The sequence below is a fragment of the Rattus norvegicus genome, chromosome 5, assembly GCF_021556685.1.
Source record: "Rattus norvegicus strain SHRSP/BbbUtx chromosome 5, alternate assembly SHRSP_T2T, whole genome shotgun sequence".
Taxonomy (NCBI): Eukaryota; Metazoa; Chordata; class Mammalia; order Rodentia; family Muridae; genus Rattus; species Rattus norvegicus.
The window spans coordinates 94089292-94112108 of NC_141538.1; the positions used below are offsets into that span (position 1 = coordinate 94089292).

The window sequence follows — 22817 nt, forward strand, 5'->3', positions numbered from 1 at the left end:
AAAATGGCCATTTTTACTATATTAATCCTGCCAATCCATGAGCATGGGAGATCTTTCCATCTTCTGACGACTTCTTCAATTTCTTACTTCAGAGTCTTGAAGTTCTTATTGTACAAATCATTAACTTGCTTGGTTAAAGTCACACCGAGGTACTTTATATTATTTGGGTCTATTATGAAGGGTGTTGTTTCCCTAATTTCTTTCTCGGCTTGTTTCTCTTTTGTGTAGAGGAAGGCTACTGATTTATTTGAGTTAATTTTATACCCAGGCACTTTGCTGAAGTTGTTTATCAGCTTTAGTATTTCTCTGGTGGAACTTTTGGGATCACTTAAATATACTATCATATCATCTGCAAATAGTGATATTTTGACTTCTTCTTTTCCGATCTGTATCCCCCTGACCTCCTTTTGTTGTCTGATTGCTCTGGCTAGAACTTCAAGAACTAGATTGAATAAATAGGGAGAGAGTGGGCAGCCCTGTCTAGTCCCTGATTTTAGTGGGATTGCCTTAAGTTTCTCTCCATTTAGTTTAATGTTAGCAACTGGTTTGCTGTATATGGCTTTTACTATGTTTAGGTATGGGCCTTGATTTCCTCATCTTTCTAGGACTTTTATCATGAAGGGGTGTTGAATTTTGTCAAATGCTTTCTCAGCATGTAATGAAATGATCATGTGGTTTGGTTCTTTCAGTTTGTTCATATAATGGATCATGATGATGGTTTTCCGTATATTAAACCATCCCTGCATGCCTGGGATGAAGCCTACTTGATCATGGTGGATGATTGTTTTGATGTGCTCTTGGATTCGGTTTGCCAGAATTTTATTGAGTATTTTTGCGTCGATATTCATAAGGGAAATTGGTCTGAAGTTCTCTTTCTTTGTTGGGTCTTTGTGTGGTTTAGGTATAAGAGTAAATGTGGCTTCATAGAAGGAATTCGGTAGTGCTCCATCTGTTTCAATTTTGTGGAATAGTTTGGATAATATTGGTATGAGGTCTTCTATGAAGGTCTGATAGAATTCTGCACTAAACCCGTCTGGACCTGGGCTCTTTTTGGTTGGGAGACCTTTAATGACTGCTTCTATTTCTTTAGGAATTATGGGGTGGTTTAAATTTTTTTATCTCTTCCTGATTTAACTTCAGTACCTGGTACCTGTCTAGGAATTTGTCCATTTCCTCCAGATTTTCAAATTTTGTTGAAGGATTTTGTAGTAGGATATGATGATTTTAGAAATTCCTCTGATTCTGTTGTTATGTCTCCCTTTTCATTTCTGATTTTGTTAATTTGGACACACTCTTTGTGTCCTCTTGTTAGTTTGGCTAAGGGTTTATCTATCTTGTTGATTTTCTCAAAGAACCAACTTTTGGTTCTGTTGAGTCTTTCTATGGTCCTTTTTGTTTCTACTTGGTTGATTTCAGCTCTGAGTTTGATTATTTTCTGCCTTCTACTCCTCCTGGGTGTATTTGCTTCTTTTTGTTCTAGGGCTTTTAGGTGTGCTGTCAAGCTGCTGACATTTGCTCTTTCCTGTTTCTTTCTGCAGGCACTCAGCGCTATGAGTTTTCCTCTTAGCACAGCTTTCATTGTGTCCCATAAGTTTGGGTATGTTGTACCTTCATTTTCATTAAATTCTAAAAAGTTTTTAATTTCTTTCTTTATTTCTTCCTTGACCAGGTTATCATCGAGTAGAGCATTGTTCAATTTCCACGTATATGTTGGCATTCTTCCTTTATTGTTATTGAAGACCAGTTTTAGGCCGTGGTGGTCCGATAGCACGCATGGGATTATTTCTATCTTTCTGTACCTGTTGAGGCCTGTTTTTTGACCAATTATATGGTCAATTTTGGAGAAAGTACCATCAGGAGCTGAGAAGAGGGTATATCCTCTTGCTTTAGGATAGAATGTTCTATAAATATCTGTTAAGTCCATTTGGCTCATGACTTTTCTTTGTCTATGTCTCTGTTTAATTTCTGTTTCCATGATCTGTCCATTGACGGGAGTGGGGTGCTGAAATCTCCTACTATTATTGTGTGAGGTGCAATGTGTGTTTTGAGCTTTAATAAGGTTTCTTTTACGTATGTAGGTGCCCTTGTATTTGGGGCATAGATATTTAGGATTGAGAGTTCATCTTGGTGGATTTTTCCTTTGATGAATATGAAGTGTCCTTCCTTATCTTTTTTGATGACTTTTAGTTGAAAATTGATTTTATTTGATATTAGAATGGCTACTCCAGCTTGCTTCTTCTGACCATTTGCTTTGAAAGTTGTTTTCCAGCCTTTCACCTTGAGGTAGTGTCTGTCTTTGTCTCTGAGGTGTGTTTCCTGTAGGCAGCAGAATGCAGGGTCCTCGTTGTGTATCCAGTTTGTTAATCTATGTCTTTTTATTGGGGAGTTGAGGCCATTGACATTGAGAGATATTAAGGAATAGTGATTATTGCTTCCTGTTATATTCATATTTGGATGTGAGGTTATGTCTGTGTGCTTTTCTTCTCTTTGTTTTGTTGCCAAGATGATTAGTTTCTTGCTTCTTCTACGGTTTAGCTTGCCTCCTTATGTTGGGCTTTACCTTTTATTATCCTTTGTAGTGCTGGATTTGTAGAAAGATATTGTGTAAATTTGGTTTTGTCATGGAATATCTTGGTTTCTCCATCTATGTTAATTGAGAGTTTTGCAGGATACAGTAACCTGGGCTGGCATTTGTGTTCTCTTAGTGTCTGTATGACATCTGTCCAGGATCTTCTGGCTTTCATAGTTTCTGGCAAAAAGTCTGGTGTGATTCTGATAGGTCTGCCTTTATATGTTACTTGACCTTTTTCCCTTACTGCTTTTAATATTCTTTCTTTATTTTGTGCGTTTTGTGTTTTGACTATTATGTGACGGGAGGTGTTTCTTTTCTGGTCCAATCTATTTGGAGTTCTGTAGGCTTCTTGTATGCTTATGGGTATCTCTTTCTTTAGGTTAGGGAAGTTTTCTTCTATGATTTTGTTGAAGATATTTATTGGTCCTTTGAGCTGGGAGTCTTCACTCTCTTCTATACCTATTATCCTTAGGTTTGATCTTCTCACTGAGTCCTGGATTTCCTGTATGTTTTGGACCAGTAGCTTTTTCCGCTTTACATTATCTTTGACAGTTGAGTCAATGATTTCTATGGAACCTTCTGCTCCTGAGATTCTCTCTTCCATCTCTTGTATTCTGTTTTTGAAGCTCGTATCTACAGCTCCTTGTCTCTTCTTTTGGTTTTCTATATCCAGGGTTGTTTCCATGTGTTCTTTCTTGATTGCTTCTATTTCCATTTTTAATTCCTTCAACTGTTTGATTGTGTTTTCCTGGAATTCTCTCAGGGATTTGTGACTCTTCTCTATGGGCTTCTACTAGTTTATTTATGATTTCCTGGAATTTCTTCAGGGATTTTTGCGATTCCTCTCTGTAGGCTTCTACTTGTTCTCTAAGGGAGTCCTTCACGTCTTTCTTGAAGTCCTCCAGCATCATGATCAAATATGATTTTGAAGCTAGATCTTGCTTTTCTGGTGTGTTTGGATATTCCGTGTTTGCTTTGGTGGGAGAATTGGGCTCCGATGATGCCATGTAGTCTTGGTTTCTGTTGCTTGGGTTCCTGTGCTTGCCTCTCGCCATCAGATTATCTCTAGTGTTACTTTGTTCTGCTATTTCTGACAGTGGCTAGACTGTCTTATTAGCCTGTGTGTCGGGAATGCTGTAGACCTGTTTTCCTGTTTTCTTTCAGCCAGTTATGGGGACAGAGTGTTCTGCTTTCGGGCATGTAGTTTTTCCTATCTACAGGCCTTTAGCTGTTCCTGTGGGCCTGTGTCTGGTGTTCACCAGGCAGGTCACTTGTAGCAGAAAAGTTGGTCTTACCTGCGGTCCTGAGGCTCAAGTTTGCTTGTGGCTTGCTGCCTAGGAGTTCTCCGTGGTGGCAGCAACCAGGAAGATCTTCACCGCCGTTTCCGGGAGCCTCCATGCACCAGGGTTCCAGATGGTGTTTGGTGTTTTCCTCTGGCGTCAGAGATGTGTGCAGAGTGCAGTCTCTTCTGGTTTCCCAGGCTTGTCTGCCTCTCTGAAGGTTTAGCTCTCCCTCCCACTGGATTTGGGTGCAGAGAACTGTTTATCCGGTAGATCGCTTCAGGTTCAGGTGGTGTCTCAAACGCAGTGGTCCTGCTGCTCTTGGGCCCTCCTCTACAGGAATCCAGAGGCCGTATACAGTTTCCTCTTGGGCCAGGGATGTGGACAGGGGTGGGCAGTGTTGGTGGTCTCTTCCGCTCTGCAGCCTCAAGAGTGCCCACCTGACCAGGCGGTGAGGTCTCTCTCCCACGGGGTTTGGGAGCAGAGAGGTGCTGTGGGCCGGTATCCGCAGGTTTGGGACTCCTGGTAAACACAGAAAGTGCCCAGTCCTAGAGGAATTTTGCCTCTGTGTGTCCTGAGTTCACCAGGCAGGTCTCTTGCAACAGAAAAGTTAGTCTTACCTGTGGTCCCAAGGCTCAAGTGTGCTCATGGGGTGCTGCCTATGAGTTCTCTGCAGCGGCAGCCGGTTTTCCTCATCTTAAAGAATAAAAAAGGGGCTGGGTATTTTGCTCAGTGGTAGAGCGCTTACCTAGGAAGCGCACGGCCCTGGGTTCGGTCCCCAGCTCCGAAAAAAAGAACCAAAAAAAAAAAAGAATAAAAAAAATGGTGTTCAATGGAAAAAAAATGATCATCTCATCAGATGCTGAGAAAGCTTTTGACAAAATTCAACACCTCTTCATGTTAAAAGTTGTGGAAGGAATAGGAATTCAAGGCCCATACCGAAACATAGTAAAAGCCATATACAGCAAACCAGTAGCTAAAATCAAACTAAATGGAGAGAATCTTGGAGCAATTCCTCTAAAATCAGGAAGTAGACAAGGCTGCCTACTCTCTCCCTACTCATTTAATATAGTACTTGAAGTCTGACCCAGAGCAATCAGACAACAAAAGGAGGTCAAAGAGATAAAAATTGGAAAGGAAGAAGTCAAAATATCACTATGTGCAGATGATGTGATAGTATACTTAAGTAACTTAAAAGTTCCACCAGAGAACTACTTAACTTGATAAACAACTTAAGCAAAGTGTTGGGGTATAAAATTAACTCAAACAAATCAGTACCTTTCTGTACTCAAAGGATAAGCAAGTTGAGAAAGAAATTCAGGAACGACACCCTTCATAATAATCCCAAATAATTTAAAATACTTCCTTGTTGCTTTTAACAAAGCAAGTGAAAGATCTGTATGATAAGAACTTCAAACCTCTGAAGAAAGAAATTGAGGAAGATCTCAGAAGATGGAGAGATCTCCCATGGAGAGGCAAAATTAGCATAGTAAAAATGACCATTTTTTTTCCAAAAGCAATCTACAGATTCAATGCAATCCCCATCAAAATTCCAACACAATTCTTCATAGAGAGAGAAAGAGCAATCTGCAAATTCATTTGGAATAACAGAAGACCCGGGATAGCTAAAACTATTCTCAACATTAAAAGAATTCTGGGGGAGAATCACCATCTCTGACCTCAAGCAGTATTACAGGGCAATAGTGATAAAAAACTGTATGGTATTGGTCCAGAAACAGGAAGATAAATCAGTGGAAAAGAATTAAAGAACCAGCAATGAACCCATACATTGACAAAGGAGCTAAAACCATCCAGTAGTAAAAACAGCATTTTCACTGAATTGTGCTGATTCAACTGGAGGTCAGCATGTAGAATAATAGAATAGATCCATCCTTATCACCATGTACAAAGCTTAAGTCCAAGTGGATCAAGGACCTCCACATCAAACCAAATACACTGAAAATGATAGAAAAAAAAGTGGGGAAGAGTCTCGAACACATGAACACTGGGGAAAATTTCCTTAACAGAACACCAATGGCTTAGGCTCTAAGATCAAGAAATTTCAAATGGGACCTCATAAAACTGCAAAGGTTCTGCAAAGCAAAGGACACTGTCATTAGGACAAAATGGCAACCAACAGATTGGCAAAAGGTCTTTTCCAATCTTACATGCCATAGAGGGCTAATATCCAAAATATACAAATAATTCAAGAAGTTAGACTCCAGAGAGCCAAATAACCTTAGTACAAAATGGAGTACAGAGTTAAACAAAGAACTCCTAGCTGAGGAATATCGAATGTCTGAGAAGCAGCTAAAGAAATGTTCAGAATCCTTAGTCATCAGGGAAATGCAAATCAAAACAACCCAGAGATTCCACCTCACACCAGTCAGAGTGGCTAAGATAAAAAAACTCAGGTGACAGCAGATGCTGGGGAGGATGTGGAGAAAGAGGAACACTCCTCCATTGTTGATAGGATTGCAAACTGGTACAACCTCTTTGGAAATCAGTCAGGAGGTTCCTCAGAAAATTGTACATTGCATTACCTGAGGATCTAGCTATATCTCTCCCTGGCATATACCCAAAAGGTGCTCCAGCATTCAACAAAGACACATGTTCCACTGTGTTCATAGCAGCCTTTTTTTATAATAGCCAGAAGCTGGAAAGAACCCAGAGGCCCTTCAACAGGTGAATGATTACTGAAAATGTATATTACATGTACACAATGGAGTAGTACTCAGCTATCAAAAACAATGAGTTCACGAAATTCATAGGCAAATGGATTGAACTAGAAAATATCATCCTGAGTGAGGTAACCCAATCACAGAAAACCACACATATATGCACTCACTGATAAGTGGATATTAGCCAAAAAGCTCCAATTACCTAACGTGCAATCCACAGAGCCCTTGAAGTTTAAGAATAAGGATGACGAAAATGCAGATGCTTCACTCCTTTAAAAGTGGAACAAGAAAACCCATAGGAGGGGATAAGGAGGCAAATTTTAGAGCAGAGACTGAAGGAATGGCCATTGTGAGCCTGCCCCACATGTTGCGCAGATATATACAGCCCCCCAAACTAGATAAGATGGATTAAGCTAAGAAGTGCATGCTGACAAGAACTGGATATAGATCTCTCCTGAGAGACTCAACCAGAACATGCCAAATACGGAGGCAAATGCTAGCAGCAAACCACTGAACTGAGAATGGGACCCCCGTTGCAGGAATTAGAAAAAGGATTGAAAGAGCTGAAGGGGCTTGCAAACCCATAAGAACAACAATGCCAACCAACCAGAGCTCCCAGGGACTAAAACACTACCCAAAGACTATACATGGACTGACACATGGCTCCAACTGCATATGTAGCAAGGTATGGCCTTGTTTGGGCACAAGTAGAAGGGAAATTTCTTGGTTCTGCCAGGTTGGACCCCCAGTGTAGGGGATTGTCAGGGGTGGGTGGCAGTAGGGTGGTGGATGGGGAGGAGAACACCCTATAAAGGGTGACAGGGAGAGGTTAGGGGGCTTTTGGACAGTAATCTGGGAAAGGGAATAACATTTGAAATGTAAATAAGAAATACTCAATTAGAGAGAGAGAGACAGAGAGAGATAGAGACAGAGAGAGAGACAGAGAGAGACAGAGAGAGACAGAGACAGAGTCAGAGAGACAGAGACAGAGAGAGAGAGACAGAGACAGAGAGAGACAGAGAGAGACAGAGAGATAGATAGAGAGTCAGAGAGAGACAGAGAGAGAGACAGACAGACACAGAGATAGAGACAGGGACTCAGAGAGAGAGAGAGAGAGACAGAGACAGAGACAGAGACAGAGACAGCGATAGAGACAGACAGACAGAGAGAGAAAATTTGCTTTGTCCATGTGTCTGTTATGTTCTGATGGTTTCTGCCCTCAATTTACCTCCCTCCAACTCCACTCAAATCGTTCTTCCAACGTAACTCTTCCTATCTTAATATTTTCTTTTTCTTTTGTGTGTGTGTGTGTGTGTGTGTGTGTGTGTGTGTGTGTGTGTGTATCCCATTCAAGGTAGTCGTGGCACATTCCTTTAATCCCAGCATTCATGTGGTATAGGTAGATGGATTGCCAACTTTGAGACCCTGGTTTACAAAGGGAAGTCTAGGCCAGCCAGGGATCCACGGAGAAGCCCTACCTTGAAAAACACTGTATATTCCAGTTAGTGCCAACTGTATAGGTGGATGTGAGGTCATCCATTGGCGCATGGGCAACCTACCAGTGACTAGATCCGCAAAGAAAAATGACTGTCTTTTGCTTAGCTGCCATCAACTTTTAGTAGGTTTCTAGCTGTGGATAAGGTGCCATGAGCTTTTTTCATATCCATGCTCGAATTTTGACTGGAATGGTCTTGTACAGGTTTTAGGCGGGTAACTATAGGTGCTATGAGTGCAGTAGCTGTGTAATATCCAAAAGACAGCACTTCCCAGTGCTCTTACCTACTGTCTGGCTCTTATATTGATTCTGTCTCCTTCCCTCGTATGTTCCCTATGTCCTCATAATCATTTGTTCTCTGCTTTGATTATTGTACCTGCATATAAGGTACCTGCATCAGAACTTGTTGTCTCTTAATTATAATTTGTAAATAACTGCTAACTATTGGGTTTCTTAGAGATCTTTTAATCCATCCTACATTTTAGTTAACCTGTTCCTTATCTTTTTTTCCCCATTCCCACTTGAACCATTACCCCCAAGTTAAAGGTGTTTAAATCAGATTCCAGGATGATAGGTTTTTATTTGGCTTTTTCATACAAGCACCCTTTCAATAAACACTCTCTCTATCTCTTGAATTTCCCCATAGTCCCATCTTCCTCCCAATTTAAACATTTATATTCTCAGCATGCTATTTCTCTTTAGTTTTTCCTATAGTCTACTATCACTGATCCCTAAATGAACTTCCTAGTAACCCCATTCTAGTTGCCTGGCTTCTACATATACTCCAAATTAAACATGCAAAACAAAACTCTTGAAAGTACAATCTGCATATGAGAAAGAATATGTGGCATTTCTCTTTCTGAGTCTGAATTGCCTCACTATAATTATTTTCCAGTCCCATATACTTCCTGAAATTTTTCATTAACTCGTTTTTCTTATGTATTCATCTCTTGATGGGCATCTAGGTTTATCCCATTTCCTAACTATTGTGAGTAAAACAACAAATGACCATGAATGTACAAGAATCTCTACAGTATGATATAAGGTCCTTTGGGTATATCTACAAAGGGGAAAACCACTTATAGAGGTTCTAGTTCTAGTTTTTAGAGAAACACTCCCAGACTGATTTCCGAAAGTAGTTGCAATAGTTTACACTGTCTCCAACAGTGTGCAGGAGTTGCCCTTTTTCCATGTCCATGTCAGTGTTTGCTGACATTATCATAACACACATGCTTTACTTTTGGAATATAAACATGGAAGATTACAGCTATGCATGAGCTTAGATTGAATGAATTAATTATATGAGAAATCTAAGGCAAATAAGGTGTGCTCTCCCACTAGTCTCTCTCTCTCTCTCTTTTTTTTTAATTAACTTGAGTATTTCTTATATACATTTCGAGTGTTATTCCCTTTCCCGGTTTCCGGGCAAACATCCCCCTAATCCATCCCCCTCCCCTTCTTTATGGGGGTTCCCCTCCCCACCCTCCCCCCATTGCCGCCCTCCCCCCAACAATCTAGTTCACTGGGGGTTCAGTCTTAGCAGGACCCAGGGCTTCCCCTTCCACTGGTGCTCTTCCTAGGATATTCATTGCTACCTATGAGGTCAGAGTCCAGGGTCAGTCCATGTATAGTCTTTAGGTAGTGGCTTAGTCCCTGGAAGCTCTGGTTGCTTGGCATTGTTGTACATATGGGGTCTCAAGCCCTTTCAAGCTCTTCCAGTTCTTTCTCTGATTCCTTCAACGGGGGTCCTATTCTCAGTTCAGTGGTTTGCTGCTGGCATTCGCCTCTGTGTTTGCTGTATTCTGGCTGTGTCTCTCAGGAGAGATCTACGTCCGGCTCCTGTCGGCCTGCACTTCTTTGCTTCATCCATCTTGTCTAATTGGATGGCTGTATATGTATGGGCCACATGTGGGGCAGGCTCTGAATGGGTGTTCCTTCAGTCTCTGTTTTAATCTTTGCCACTCTCTTCCCTGCCAAGGGTATTCTTGTTCCCCTTTTAAAGAAGGAGTGAAGCATTCACATTTTGATCATCTGTCTTGAGTTTCATTTGTTCTAGGCATCTGGAGTAATTGAAGCATTTGGGCTAATAGCCACTTATCAATGAGTGCATACCATGTGTGTTTTTCTGTGATTGGGTTACCTCACTCAGGATGATATTTTCCAGTTCCAACCATTTGCCTACGAATTTCATAAAGTCATTGTTTTTGATAGCTGAGTAATATTCCATTGTGTAGACGTACCACGTTTTCTGTATCCATTCCTCTGTTGAAGGGCATCTGGGTTCTTTCCAGCTTCTGGCTATTATAAATAAGGCTGCAATGAACATAGTGGAGCACGTGTCTTTTTTATATGTTGGGGCATCTTTTGGGTATATGCCCAAGAGAGGTATAGCTGGATCCTCAGGCAGTTCAATGTCCAATTTTCTGAGGAACCTCCAGACTGATTTCCTCTTAAAGGCAGCTTAAACAGGTTGAATGCATAGTATGATTAGACTGGTAAGTCTTAAGTGACCTCAAGGTCTATTATTAACTTTGGTTGTGAAGTCCAGCAAAAGTTTCAGTCTTTTAGAATGTAAGAGATATTTTCATCATAATAAATTCCCACAGGTTTTGTTATTCAGGTTTGAAAGCCTTCTTCCTTTTTCTTTTAGCCTTAGCTTTACCTCTCAAGTTCTGGTAGACTTCTGCAGACCATCTAGTCCTGAGCTGTTTATAGTTGAGAGTTTTATTATTGCCTGAATGTCATTTCTGATCATATATTTATTAATATTATTTATATCCTCTGGTTTAATTATAGTTTGACATTTGCATCTGTAAGTTTATCCATTCCTGTCCTGTTGTTTTCTAACTTAGTGGAAAAATAGATTTTAAGGCATATAATCGTGATGGTCTGAATTTCATTTCTACCTGTTGTAATGTCTTCTTTTTCATCACTACTTATATTAATTTGGATCTTCTCTATTTTTCTTTTAGTTATTTGTCTAATGGTTTATCAATCTTGTTTATCTTTTCAAAAATAACTCAAAAATAATTTCAAAAATAATTATTTTTATTTATTTTAAAGTTTGTATTTAATTAATTGTAACCCTGATTTTTATTATCTTCTTTGGTAATTATTTGGGAGTTGTTTGTTCTTGTTCGTCCCCAGACTTATGTTGAATCATTAAATTATTCAATATCTCTCTAATTTTTATGTAGTCATTTAATACTGTAAACTTTCCTCTTAGGACTGCTTTCATATGTCACATAGATTTTCATATGTTGTGTTTTCACTTTCATTCAATTTTAGATATTTTCTTTTTGTTTCTTTATTTATTCAGTGGCACATTCATTATTCAATGATGCATTATTTAATCTTAATTAGATACATTTGGAGTTTTCCTTACTTACATACTCACTTACTGGTAGATACCTTTATTTCATTGTAGTCAGATGGAAAGCAGGGTATGATTTCAGTTTTTCTATATTTGTTGAGATTTTCTTTGTCTCATAAATTTTGATTAATTAAAAAATTTAATGGGCTGCTACAAAGAACGTGTGCTCTTTATTTTGTATAGGTGGAATGTTCTAAAGATGTCTGTCAGATCCATTTGATTTATGATATCATTTTGACTTCATTGTTTCTTTGCTTAGCTTTTGCCTAGATGACCTGTCTTTTAGTGAAAGAAGGTATTGAAGCCAACTGCTATCAGTGTTTTGAAAGTAATCAGCATCTTTTTCTCTAGCAGTATTTGTTTTATGAAACTCAGTGGTGTATATTTAAAATTAATAATCTTCTTGAGTATGAAGTGACCTTTATCTCCTCTAACTAATTTTGATTGGTTGATTTTTATCTGATTTAATAATAGCTATGCTTGTCTACTTCTTAGATTTATTTGTTTGGAGTAACTTCTCCCCCGCCCCCATCATTTTACCCTAAGGTGGAGTAAGGCTAGGCTTTCCATTGCTGTGAAGAGACACCATGACCAAGACCACTCTTATAATTGTAAATATTTAATTGGGACTGGCATATACTTTCAGAGGTTTAGTTCCTTATCATCATGGCATGAAACATGGCTGCATGTAGACAGACATGGTGCTGGAGGAGCAAAGAGTTCTACATTTTGATCTGAAGGCAGACAGGAGAAGACTGGACATGTTTCACACTGGGCATAGTTTGAGCATTTTAAACCTCAAGTATCTGCCTTCACAGTGACACATTTCCTCTAACAAGGGCATACCTCCTTTAATAAGGACACAGCTCCTAATAGTGTCACTCCCTATGGCCTAGAATTCAAACACATGGATTTCCAAACCTATTTAAATCACAAAATTCTACTCCTTGGCCCCCATAGGCTTATAGCCACAACATAATGCAAAATGCATTTCATCTACCTTCAAAAGTCTCCATAATCTATCACAGTCCCAACAATGTTTAAAAGTCCAAATTTCAAGCGTTTCTGAGATTCCTGTAATCTCTTAATTATAATCCCCTATAATATCAAAATCAAAAACAAATTGCATACTTCTAACATACTATGTCACAGGATTTGCATTACTGTTCCAAAACATAGGGAAGGGAGCATAGTGAAGAAATACTGGACAAAATCACACCAAAAACTAGTTGGGCAAATGCCAAACACTGTATCTTTACGTTAGATGTCAAAATATTCTTTAGATCTCCAGCTTTGTTGACTGAACACACTTCTTTCTCTTGGGCTGGTTCTACTTTTTGTACAACAACTTTCCTCTGCAGATATGCCATGGCTCAGGCATCTCTAATATAATGGGGTCTCCAGGCAACCAGGCTTTAACTTCACAGCTTCTTACCAGGGACTCTCAGGGCCTTCACGCAGGTATACCCCTGACATTTTCATGTCCTCAGCAGCTTTCCTTGGTTTCAGAAGGAAATTCCATCCTTGATTCTACAGCCAGAACCATGTGGTCAAAGCTGCCAATTTCTTCTGCTTTCTGTGGCTAGAATGTGCCCCCCACCCCACACCCTGTTCTATTACATCTTCACCAGCTTTCTGTTTTTGATGATTTATTTCACTGCCTAAACTTAGCTGGTTTGGAACTTGCTTTGTAGACCAGGCAAGCCCTAAACTTAGGGATCTTTGTGCTTTTGTCTCCTGAGTACTGGGATTAAAGGCATGTACCACCGTGCCTGGAACTAAACTTTTCTTTAATTACTTTTCATTATAGATCATTATAAGCATGGTGACTGTTGGTATCAGGAACTGTCTTCAGCAGCAACACTGTTTGGTCACTGTTGCCATGGCAATGGCCATACAATCCCAGTATTCCTTTGGTTCAATTCCCACCTCCACCTGGGAATAGTTATGTAACATTCCAAATAAAAGGCAGACTTCTTCTGCCCTCCTCCTCTTCTTTCTCTCGTCCCTTCTCATGTCTTGTTCTCCCTTTAAATCTCTCCATGTGGAACCATGTTGGTTTGGTGTGCTCTATCTGGACAGGCATGGGCTGTTATTTAACAACAATGAGATTTCCCATACCCATTTTTCTTGGTTCCTTAGAGACACGTCACCCAAAAGCAAGCAGGAAGTAGTCAGAGATCATGATGACCCTATTCCTGTTCTTTTTAACTAAACCAAAATGGCAGAATGTTGGTATTCTGTCTAAGCTCCACCCCAACAGCAACCTGGCAGCAGCCAGGTATGCACTACCCCACAGTTGCCTAGTATCAGCCACCTGTGCCTGACTATATAAGGGGGATGCTTGCCCTCTCCTTCCTTTCTTACTTTCTCTTACTTCCTTCTTACCCCCTCTTGCTCTTTGTTCTTCGCTGCTCTTACTCCCTTCCCCATACCCCCTCCACATGCCCATGGCCATCTGCCTTTTTGCTCTTCTACTCTTCTCTCATTAAACCTCTCCACATGGAACCACGATGGCTGGGTGTTCTGTCTGGGCATGGACTGAAATTCAAAACCCTAATATTGGCACTGTGACTTGGATGCCCCGTTTGATTTTGATCTCCCCATGCTCACATGGCCTGGCACCCCTGATGCCCTGCAGCCCACCCACCCTGCGCCACCTCAGGCCCAGGGCGTGGAGCCTTGGTGGAGATAGATGGAACCGCGCACTCCTGCCAAATCGCCACATTGCTACATTGCCCTCACTCTACCCTGGGCCGGGGGCACAGTCGCGGGCACAGGCACAGTCACAGTCCCTCGCCATGGGCTGCACTCTCTCACCGGCTGTGGCGAGGAGAACTGGAGATGGGAGGAGAATTGGAGATGTGTGCTGCTTCTGCGTGCACGACCCGAGATTGCTGCCTTGTATCCTGTTGTTGGGCCCTGCCATTACATCTGCTGCTGCTTCTGCACGCATCACAGGGATTTGATGGCACCATCTATGCCATCCAACCACCACCACCTACTGGCTGCTGTGGGACTCAGGACTTTCACCACTCCAGCAGGCCTCCCCATCGCCATGATGCCCTGCTTACAGCTGCCAAGGAGAGAGCCATCTTCAAGCATGTTCTGGTGGGAGGTACCTACTCAACCTCTGTGTGCTTTCTTTACCTCAGAACTTGACTTTCCATGCTGTACACATGGCTTCAGGGGAGCATTCTTGAGCTTGGAGTTACCCGTGCTGCCCCTGGGGATAGATCCTTTGACTGACCCTCATTCTAGGACCTTTTCCCTTGGGTGAGACTTTTTCTCCCTCTCTTTTTGAGACAGTTCAATGCCAGGCCAGGCCTGGATAAGCTGCTCTCTGACTCAGGAGCACTGGCTCTAAATCTAGCCCCAGCGCTGGTAGTAGCAATTAATTCCTGTTCTCACCCATGGGTTTATCGGTCTTTGCCGCCTGTCCCCATTTCCTGGGATGTTTTGGTCTAATTTACACTAACCAGAAAACAATATCTCTGTCTGACCCCATCCACAGTCCTCCCTCTTTTCCCTTCCTTGTTGTTGCTATAGCTCCTGGTTTGTGCCTGTGAGCAGCAGGTCTGACCCTGTTCTGCAGGAACCCTGTCTGTGAGGCCTGCTTTTCCACGGGTGTGAGACCCCTAAGACCCTTTTACAAGTGAACTGTCTCTGTGTGCACCAGTGTTCCAGCTGTGTGCACCTTCGCGCACTCACTCATGCTTCTCCCTTGCTCTGCAGATTTTAAAGAACGTAAACATATAAGCTACAGGAAACCCACTCAGAACTACCTCTTATGGACCAAATAGACTCCACTGAGATAAGTACATCTGCCCAAAGTTCCCACTTACTACCTATTCCAAAGGGTGGGATTCCTCTGGGTTTCAAATGAACATCTAAGAAAATATTTCTTTTTTCTCAAATGTGTTTAATATTATTCTCTGCCTATAATAAATATATATGTGTATTCTAGCGTCTTGTCAAGTCCAGGTGCTTACTACATCCAGGAACGCTCCAGAGAAGCGACTTCCAGATGTTCTAATTTCCTCTCACAGACACAGACACTTTTATTGGACCTGTTCCTTCTGACCTATCCTCAGATGGTTCCACAGACCCTGGACAACAAGGAAATAGCCAACTCTAAGACTGGACAAACATCCCCCTCATAAATGACACCAACCTGTCATTCTGCCTTTTGCTCTAGACCTTTACCTTAGCATACCAACTCCTTAAACTCACCGGACCTGGTGCTTCAAAGATTACTAGCTATGTGCCCATCCCCCAACCCCCAGGACCTAACTTACAGCTGCCGCTTATGGCTTCTCCAGTGATACATCCCGATAACCTTATCTCACCCTTTGTCAGCTGCCCTGAAATCTGATGTCTCTACGACTTCATACCTTTCCTCTATTTTTCTTTTTGGTGTAGCAAACTGTTAAAAAAAACCCAGGACACATTCTGTAGGAACACTAGGCCCCCTAGACTGCAATAGAACCACAACCCTTGATACCCAATCTCTGCCACAATGCCCTGCATTCCAAAACACATCAATCCTCTGTGGCACGCAGGTATATTATTGTTTACCTGCCAGGTGGTCAGGGATTTGTACATTGGAACTCCTTTACCCTGAACTAGGGGTAATCCAGGGAAATGAGACTCTGTCAGTTCTGGCTGTAGATATGATAGCTGCCTGACATAAGACGGCATTTCAGATCGTGCCTAACCTGGTCACTGCAGGAATAGCCATAGGTGCTGGCCCTGGGGTTGCAGAGATAACTACTTCCATGACCCAATATAATAAGTTGACTTATGACCTTGACAACGGTTTTCAAAATGTCCTGAACCATGCTTACCATCCAGAAACAGATTGATTCTTTAGCCCTCAGGGGTTGGATGGAACTGCACACTCCCTGCACATCGCCACACTGTTACATTGCCGGTACTCCATCCTGGGCCCGACAGGGGTTGGATGTATTATCAGCTAAGGAACATGGTCTTTGCCTTTTTCTCCAAGAAGAATGCTGTTTCTATATCAACCAATCCTTGATAGTGAGAAATAAAATCCAGGAGCTTCCATCAGACATGCAGAATTTCAAGGAATGTGAGGCCTCCAGTTCCTGGACTTTCAAAAACCCTATGTGGGAGTGGATACTCTCTTTCATAACACCTTTACTGGAATTACTATTTACTCCCTGTTTCATTAATTTTGTCTCTACATTCCTTCAATGACAGATACAGAAAATTTCTAATCAAACTATTAATCAGTTCCTGTTACAGGATTACCAGCCACTGTCCACTGAAGAGCCTGATGTGACCATTTACCAAGTGGGCCCTGATGGTGAAAGTCAGCTGTACCCCAACATTGACAATGCCCCAAGACAGCAGGAAGTAGGCTGCCCTTATCTCCCTTTCACCATCAGCTTCCCCCTCCCCTTTTTCCTTCTTATGATAAGAAAAAGAGAGGTATGTTGGTATCAGGAATTGCCATCAGCAGTGACACTGTTTGGTCGTTGTTGCCATGGCAATGGACATACACTCCCAATATTCCTTTGGTTCAATTCCCACCTCCATCTTGGAATAGTTATGTCACATTCCAAATAAAAGGCAGACTTCTGCCCTCCTCCTTTTTCTCTTCTTTCTGTCGCCCCTTCTCCTTGTCTTGTTCTCCCATTAAATTTCTCCACATGGAGCTGTGTTAGTTTGGTGTGCTCTATCCAGACAGGTACAGGCCAATATATAATAACAACGAGATTTTAATAACAGCAGTGACTATTCCTCAAGACCTGGACCAAAAACCTGTATCTTCCAGCCTAAAGAGCCAGATTGAAGGCATGTTGTCTTCCTGCCTCAAGATCTGGATCAAATGTGCCCTCCATTTCTGGATTGTAGCTCATTTCAGATACAGGCAAATTGATAACTGAGAATAGCTATTACAGGTGGTGTCTATCTTCTATGAAAGTATGCCTTTTTGAGGAAGTGAAAAGTCGGATCCCATTTTCTAATCTGTTGGCTTATGTATTTTTTCTTAAGGTCTACTTATATTTATTTTCTGTGCACATGTATGTGCCTGCTTGTCTGTGTGTGCACTACATGTATGCTGGCATTTAATGAAAGAGAATGCAGAAGGGGACCCTGTATACCTTGACTTATAGTTAAGAGTTACTAGTGATTATGAATCACCATATATGAATGCTGGGAACCAATCCCAGGTTCTATGCAAGAGCACATGCTACTCTTAAATGTTTGATCATCTCTTCCACCCCTAGTCTGTGCCTTTTGGTTGAGTCACTGAATCCATTAACATTTAGAGTTATTATTAAATGATGTGTATCAATTCTGGCCATGTTGTGCACTTTATGTTGTTTCCTTAGACCTCTTTTGATTAATTGTTCTGGTCCTATTTATATATCCTCCGTAACTTCTTGGGAACATTTGCATTTCTTTTAATCTAGAATAGCCCTTCCAATATCTGTTCTATAGCTGGCTTAGTAGTCACAATTTCCTATTTTACATCACCCACTTATTACTATTATCATAGGACTGTTAAATGAATTATTTTTAATATAAATGTAAGCAATTAATTAATACAGCAGCTATATTTCTTTATCCTAGCTAGTTCCCAATAACCACACAGAGAGATGAAGATTTATTTCAAAACATCACCTTAGTACCTGGGAAGTACTGATATAATAATCCTCTAAGCTACTTTGGCAACCTCCCAGCCATGAAGTACCTGCAATTACAACTTCTGTTGTCCAGATGAACTCTAAAAAAAAATTCTTTATTTCTCCTTCCACTTGGTCGATGTGCCCACAGACCCCTTCCTCATGTCTCCTCCTCTTCCTCATTTTTGTCTCTGTCTTCTGTTTCTGTTACTGTTTCCGTGTCTCTGTCTCTGTCTCTGTCTCTGTCTGTCTCTCTCTGTCTCTGTCTCTGTCTCTGTCTCTGTCTCTGTCTCTGTCTCTCTCTCTCTCTCTCTCTCTCTCTCTCTCTCTCTCCCTCTCTCTTCTTCCCCCTGCTTGTGGAACTTCTACCCTATTCTCTTATTCTCTTTTATGCCCAGCCTTTGGGTGACCATCATTTATTTACAAGGCAGAGAATAAATGGTTAAGTATTGTTTGCCTAAATTTGAGACAGGAGATTCTTGACATGAGCATTTAACATGTTTTCCAGATTGAAACATGATATGAGGGCAAAGAAATCAGCATTTGAATAATACAAATATAACCTATACCCAGTGCACAAAAACAGTATGCCTACATAGGACCTTATTAACCTACCCTCATATCTTTATACATATATTACAACTTCTAAAAGATTGGCTGAATGCTAGCTACTTACTTGGTTGAATATCATAAATTTTCAATATGTGCAATTGTTAATTTTAGGTGTACACTTCACTAGGTTAGGGAACTTCTACATAATTAATGATTATGCTATTTCTGGGTATGATGGTAATTGTGTCTGTGGAAGTGATGGGCTTTTGAATCTGGGAAATGAGGAATAGAGGATTGCCCTGATTTAATGTTTTGGTCTTTTTGATTTTATATTTCACCATTAGAACTCTGTGTTCTCTGGATATTTTACTCTGAAACTCACACCAACATTTTCAAACCTGGATTGAGCCACTCCATCAGTTTCTCTAGCTCTCTAGTTTTCACATGGCATATGTTGAGAGATCTCAGATGCAATAATTATGGAAATTAATGTCTTTAGTATATCTTCTCTCATCTGTCTGCCTGTTTTTCACCCATAATATTGCTTCTGTTTTAGTGAAGAACTCTAATTACTCTGTGGACCTAGGACCAGGAAACGTTTGTCTTAGTTTTGGACATAAGATTAACAATGCCAGGTGTGAGCATCATAGTACTGCTTACTGGGTTTACTTTGAACACAGAAGGCCCTGAGCACTTCCATTTTGGTAACTGCTCATGAAAAGGACTATGTACCACCAAAAACTGAGAAGGCTTGTCTACAAAGAAGGCAAGCTCACTCTATAGATAGACTGATCCTTGCAACCTTGATCCTAGACGGGTAAATGAGTTATTTTTCAAGGATGCAAACAGATAAGGTAATTGTGCACCTGGGGAAGAAGAGCTTCTAGAAGAGTATTCTGAGTTTGAGAAGGGATTGTCTGAGACCTACAAGCTATAAAATGAACTATCTCCTCAATCAATAGAAAGCCTTGCATTTAAGGCTTTCTTGTGTTAAGGACATGAACTTCCAATGTGTGATATTAGTGTGATTAAAAAGCTATTCTCTGGCCCCATCTACTGTGAGAATGAAGACCATTCTCAGCAATCAGACTGTTGACATTCCAGAAAATGTCGACATCACTCTGAAGGGGCGCATAGTCATTGTGAAGGGCTCCAGGGGGCACTCTGAGGAGGGACTTCAATCACATCAATGTAGAACTGAGTCTTCTTGGAAAGAAAAAGAAAAGGCTCTGTGTTGACAAGTGGTGGGGTAATAGGAAGGAACTGGCCACTGTCAGAACCATCTGCAGTCATTTTTACAATATGATCAAGGGTGTGACACTGGGCTTCTGTTACAAGATGAGTTCTGTGTATGCTCACTTCCCTATCAACGTCATTATTCTGGAGAATGGGTCTTTGGTTGAAATCCGAAATTTCTTGGGTGAAAAATACATCCGGAGGGTTCGGATGAGGACAGGTGTTGCTTGTTCTGTTTCTCAAGCTCAGAAGGATGAGTTAATCCTTGAAGGAAATGATATTGAACTTGTTTCAAATTCAGCGGCTCTGATTCAGCAAGCCACAACAGTTAAAAGCAAGGATATCAGGAAGTTTTTGGATGGCATCTATGTTTCTGAGAAGGGAACCGTGCAGCAGCCTGAAGAATGAGACCTCAGTTTCCTAGCACCAGAAACAAGATTCAGATTAGAAGTACAATGTGGGCTTTATGGGAACAATAAAAGACTTATATATTGAAAAAAAAAGCTATTCATTTCATATGTTCTCACCCCTTCCCAATTAAAAATGAGAAAAATAGGCTTCATAATAATTTCTGTATACATTGGTAACATCGAAAATAGGTTTTAAGGATAATTAAAAAAAGCCCTGCTGCTCATAAATATGAACTCTTTGTTGCCATTTATAAAAGCGGCCTCATATTGAGAGCTCATTAGTAGTTTGAACTTAATTTTGTCAAAGGAAATAGTCATGAAAGATTATGTTTCATCTTTAATATGTTCAGCAACAATGCCATTATCCCAAATTTCAGATGAATTTAATTGAAACTTAATGCACAAAATTAGTTGTTTTGTGCAATTAGAATCCCATTTAAATGGGTTAGGAAATGAATAGGATGGTAAACTCATGATTTTTTTTTCTCATGAACGATTTGCTAGGTCTCCTTGTTCCTATGTTTTCTCTCCATATTAAATAAATGCCTTTTTTCTCAGTTTAATAGGATTTTCATTTTACAGTTTTATTGCCACTAGGCAATATATAATACCCAGCACCTCCAAGGAGGTGAATGGGAAATGGAGCTGCCCAGTGATAGTTACAGAAAAGTAAGATTGAAGTTCTTGGGATTCACTGTGTCCAGCCTCTTCCATATTCTTCCATTCTGCAGATGAGAAGGATACGGGTCACATGTACCAGAGAAATTTGGAAGACTTGGCTTTAAAAGCAGACATAAGTATAAATGTTCCTCTAACCAATAATGCTTTTGTGACTTCGGGTTCATCTCTTGACATTTGAACCTCAGTAATTTGCTGGAAATATATTTTTCAGTGCTACTCATCAAACATACAACCTCTGTTATTCTATATATGACCTGATACAAGTCAACATACTGAGCCCAGTGATTATCTCTTAACGTTCTTGTTAAACATTAAATGAGAGAAGCTATACAAGTGTTTAGTATACTGGCACATTTAAAAAGTATCAGCAGCTGTGGTTATTAGTACTGTCCTTTTTTAAAATCATCCATATGTTTGTAATCATCATTATTCTTAGAACATTTTGTGCCCCTGATATAATAATAAGCTTTCCCAACTGTTAACCTGAGCATTCAAGTGGAATAAGAGGATGAAGAGATAGGTAATTGCTTACGGAGCTGAGATGGTGATGTGTAACAACATCTTCCAAAGTGACATATTTCCTTCCAAAGGCTCATGAGGCAAAGGAAGTTCCTGAAATTAACCAGATTGGTAGACAGGTCTCTCCTCCATGGTTAGAGAAGCAGTAACCAACTCCCCTGTAGGTGCCTTTCACACTGTTCCAGTGGCCTAAGGAGAGTCTCTGACATCTGAACTGCCTGTAACAAGTGCATGCAGAGAATTCCAGGGTCACAGCTTTCGTTAGTCATCATCCACACTGAAGTGGACTTATTATGCAGCTCTTTTTGCATTATGCTCTTGTGAGTTCACACAACTCATGGATTTTCCAAGTTAGTCTTCTGTTGCATCATCATACTCTCATCATTTCTCTTTGGAATGAGTAGATATTCTGTTCATATTTCCCAAGAAAATTTGACAAAACATGATTGATTTGTTTCTTGGGAAAGCAATATAACTTGATAAGGCTCAATATGATAGAAACCATGGTCTTAGAAAGTTCTGTAGATATATTTGTAGACGAGGATAAGACTTTTGGCCAGAAAGTAGCTTTGTGCCAATACTGAATCAGCAGATTCATAACTAAAGGCTGAGTGAGGTCTGGGCATAGTAGATCTTTGCATTGTGTGCATTTGTAGTTCCTCTGTTAGCCTAATATCGCAACATACATTATTGTTGAGTACTTTATGACTGTAGAACTATGTCACTGAGGCTATATAAATGTGATTCCACTGCTGTGACATTGAGGCACAATGCAATAGGGTTGCCAAGGCACTGAGGACATCTAGTAGCTTCAGTGTTTCAGATTTAACTTAGCTCTTTGAGCCTTTTTCAGTTGTTTCTGTGTAAGACGGTAGATAGAGGTCTAACTTAATTTTCTTGGCTGTGGACATCTAGTTTTTCTGACTTTGTTTGTTAAAGATACTTTCTTTTCTTAAGCTTACGTTTTTAGCATCTTTTGAAAAAGATTCCAAGTAACTTTGTAGTTACAAAGACTCGTGTTTGGGTCTTCAATTTTATTTCATTGGTCTACATGTCTGTTCTTGTGCCCATACCATATTGTTTTTCTTAATATATTTCTGTAATGATTTTAAGATCTAGAATGGTAACTCCTCCAGCATTGTTTGTTGTTATTTGTTTGTTTTGTTCAGGATTACTTTGGCTGTCTAGGGTCTTTTGTGATTTCCTATGATGGATACTTTTTTTCTGTTCCTGTGAAAATGACATGATGATTTTTATTGGGATTTCATTTAACCTGTAAATCACTTTCGGTAAACATGACTATTTTCACAATATTAAACCTATCAGTCATGAGATTGATTTTTTCATCTCCAAAACATG

General features: G+C 40.4%; 1 pseudogene; it reads left to right on the top strand.

Annotated features, from left to right (window-relative positions):
- The first annotated feature begins 19676 nt into the window (after positions 1-19676).
- LOC148005863 (large ribosomal subunit protein uL6 pseudogene) lies at positions 19677-20390 on the top strand (annotated as a pseudogene).
- The last annotated feature ends 2427 nt before the right edge of the window (positions 20391-22817 follow it).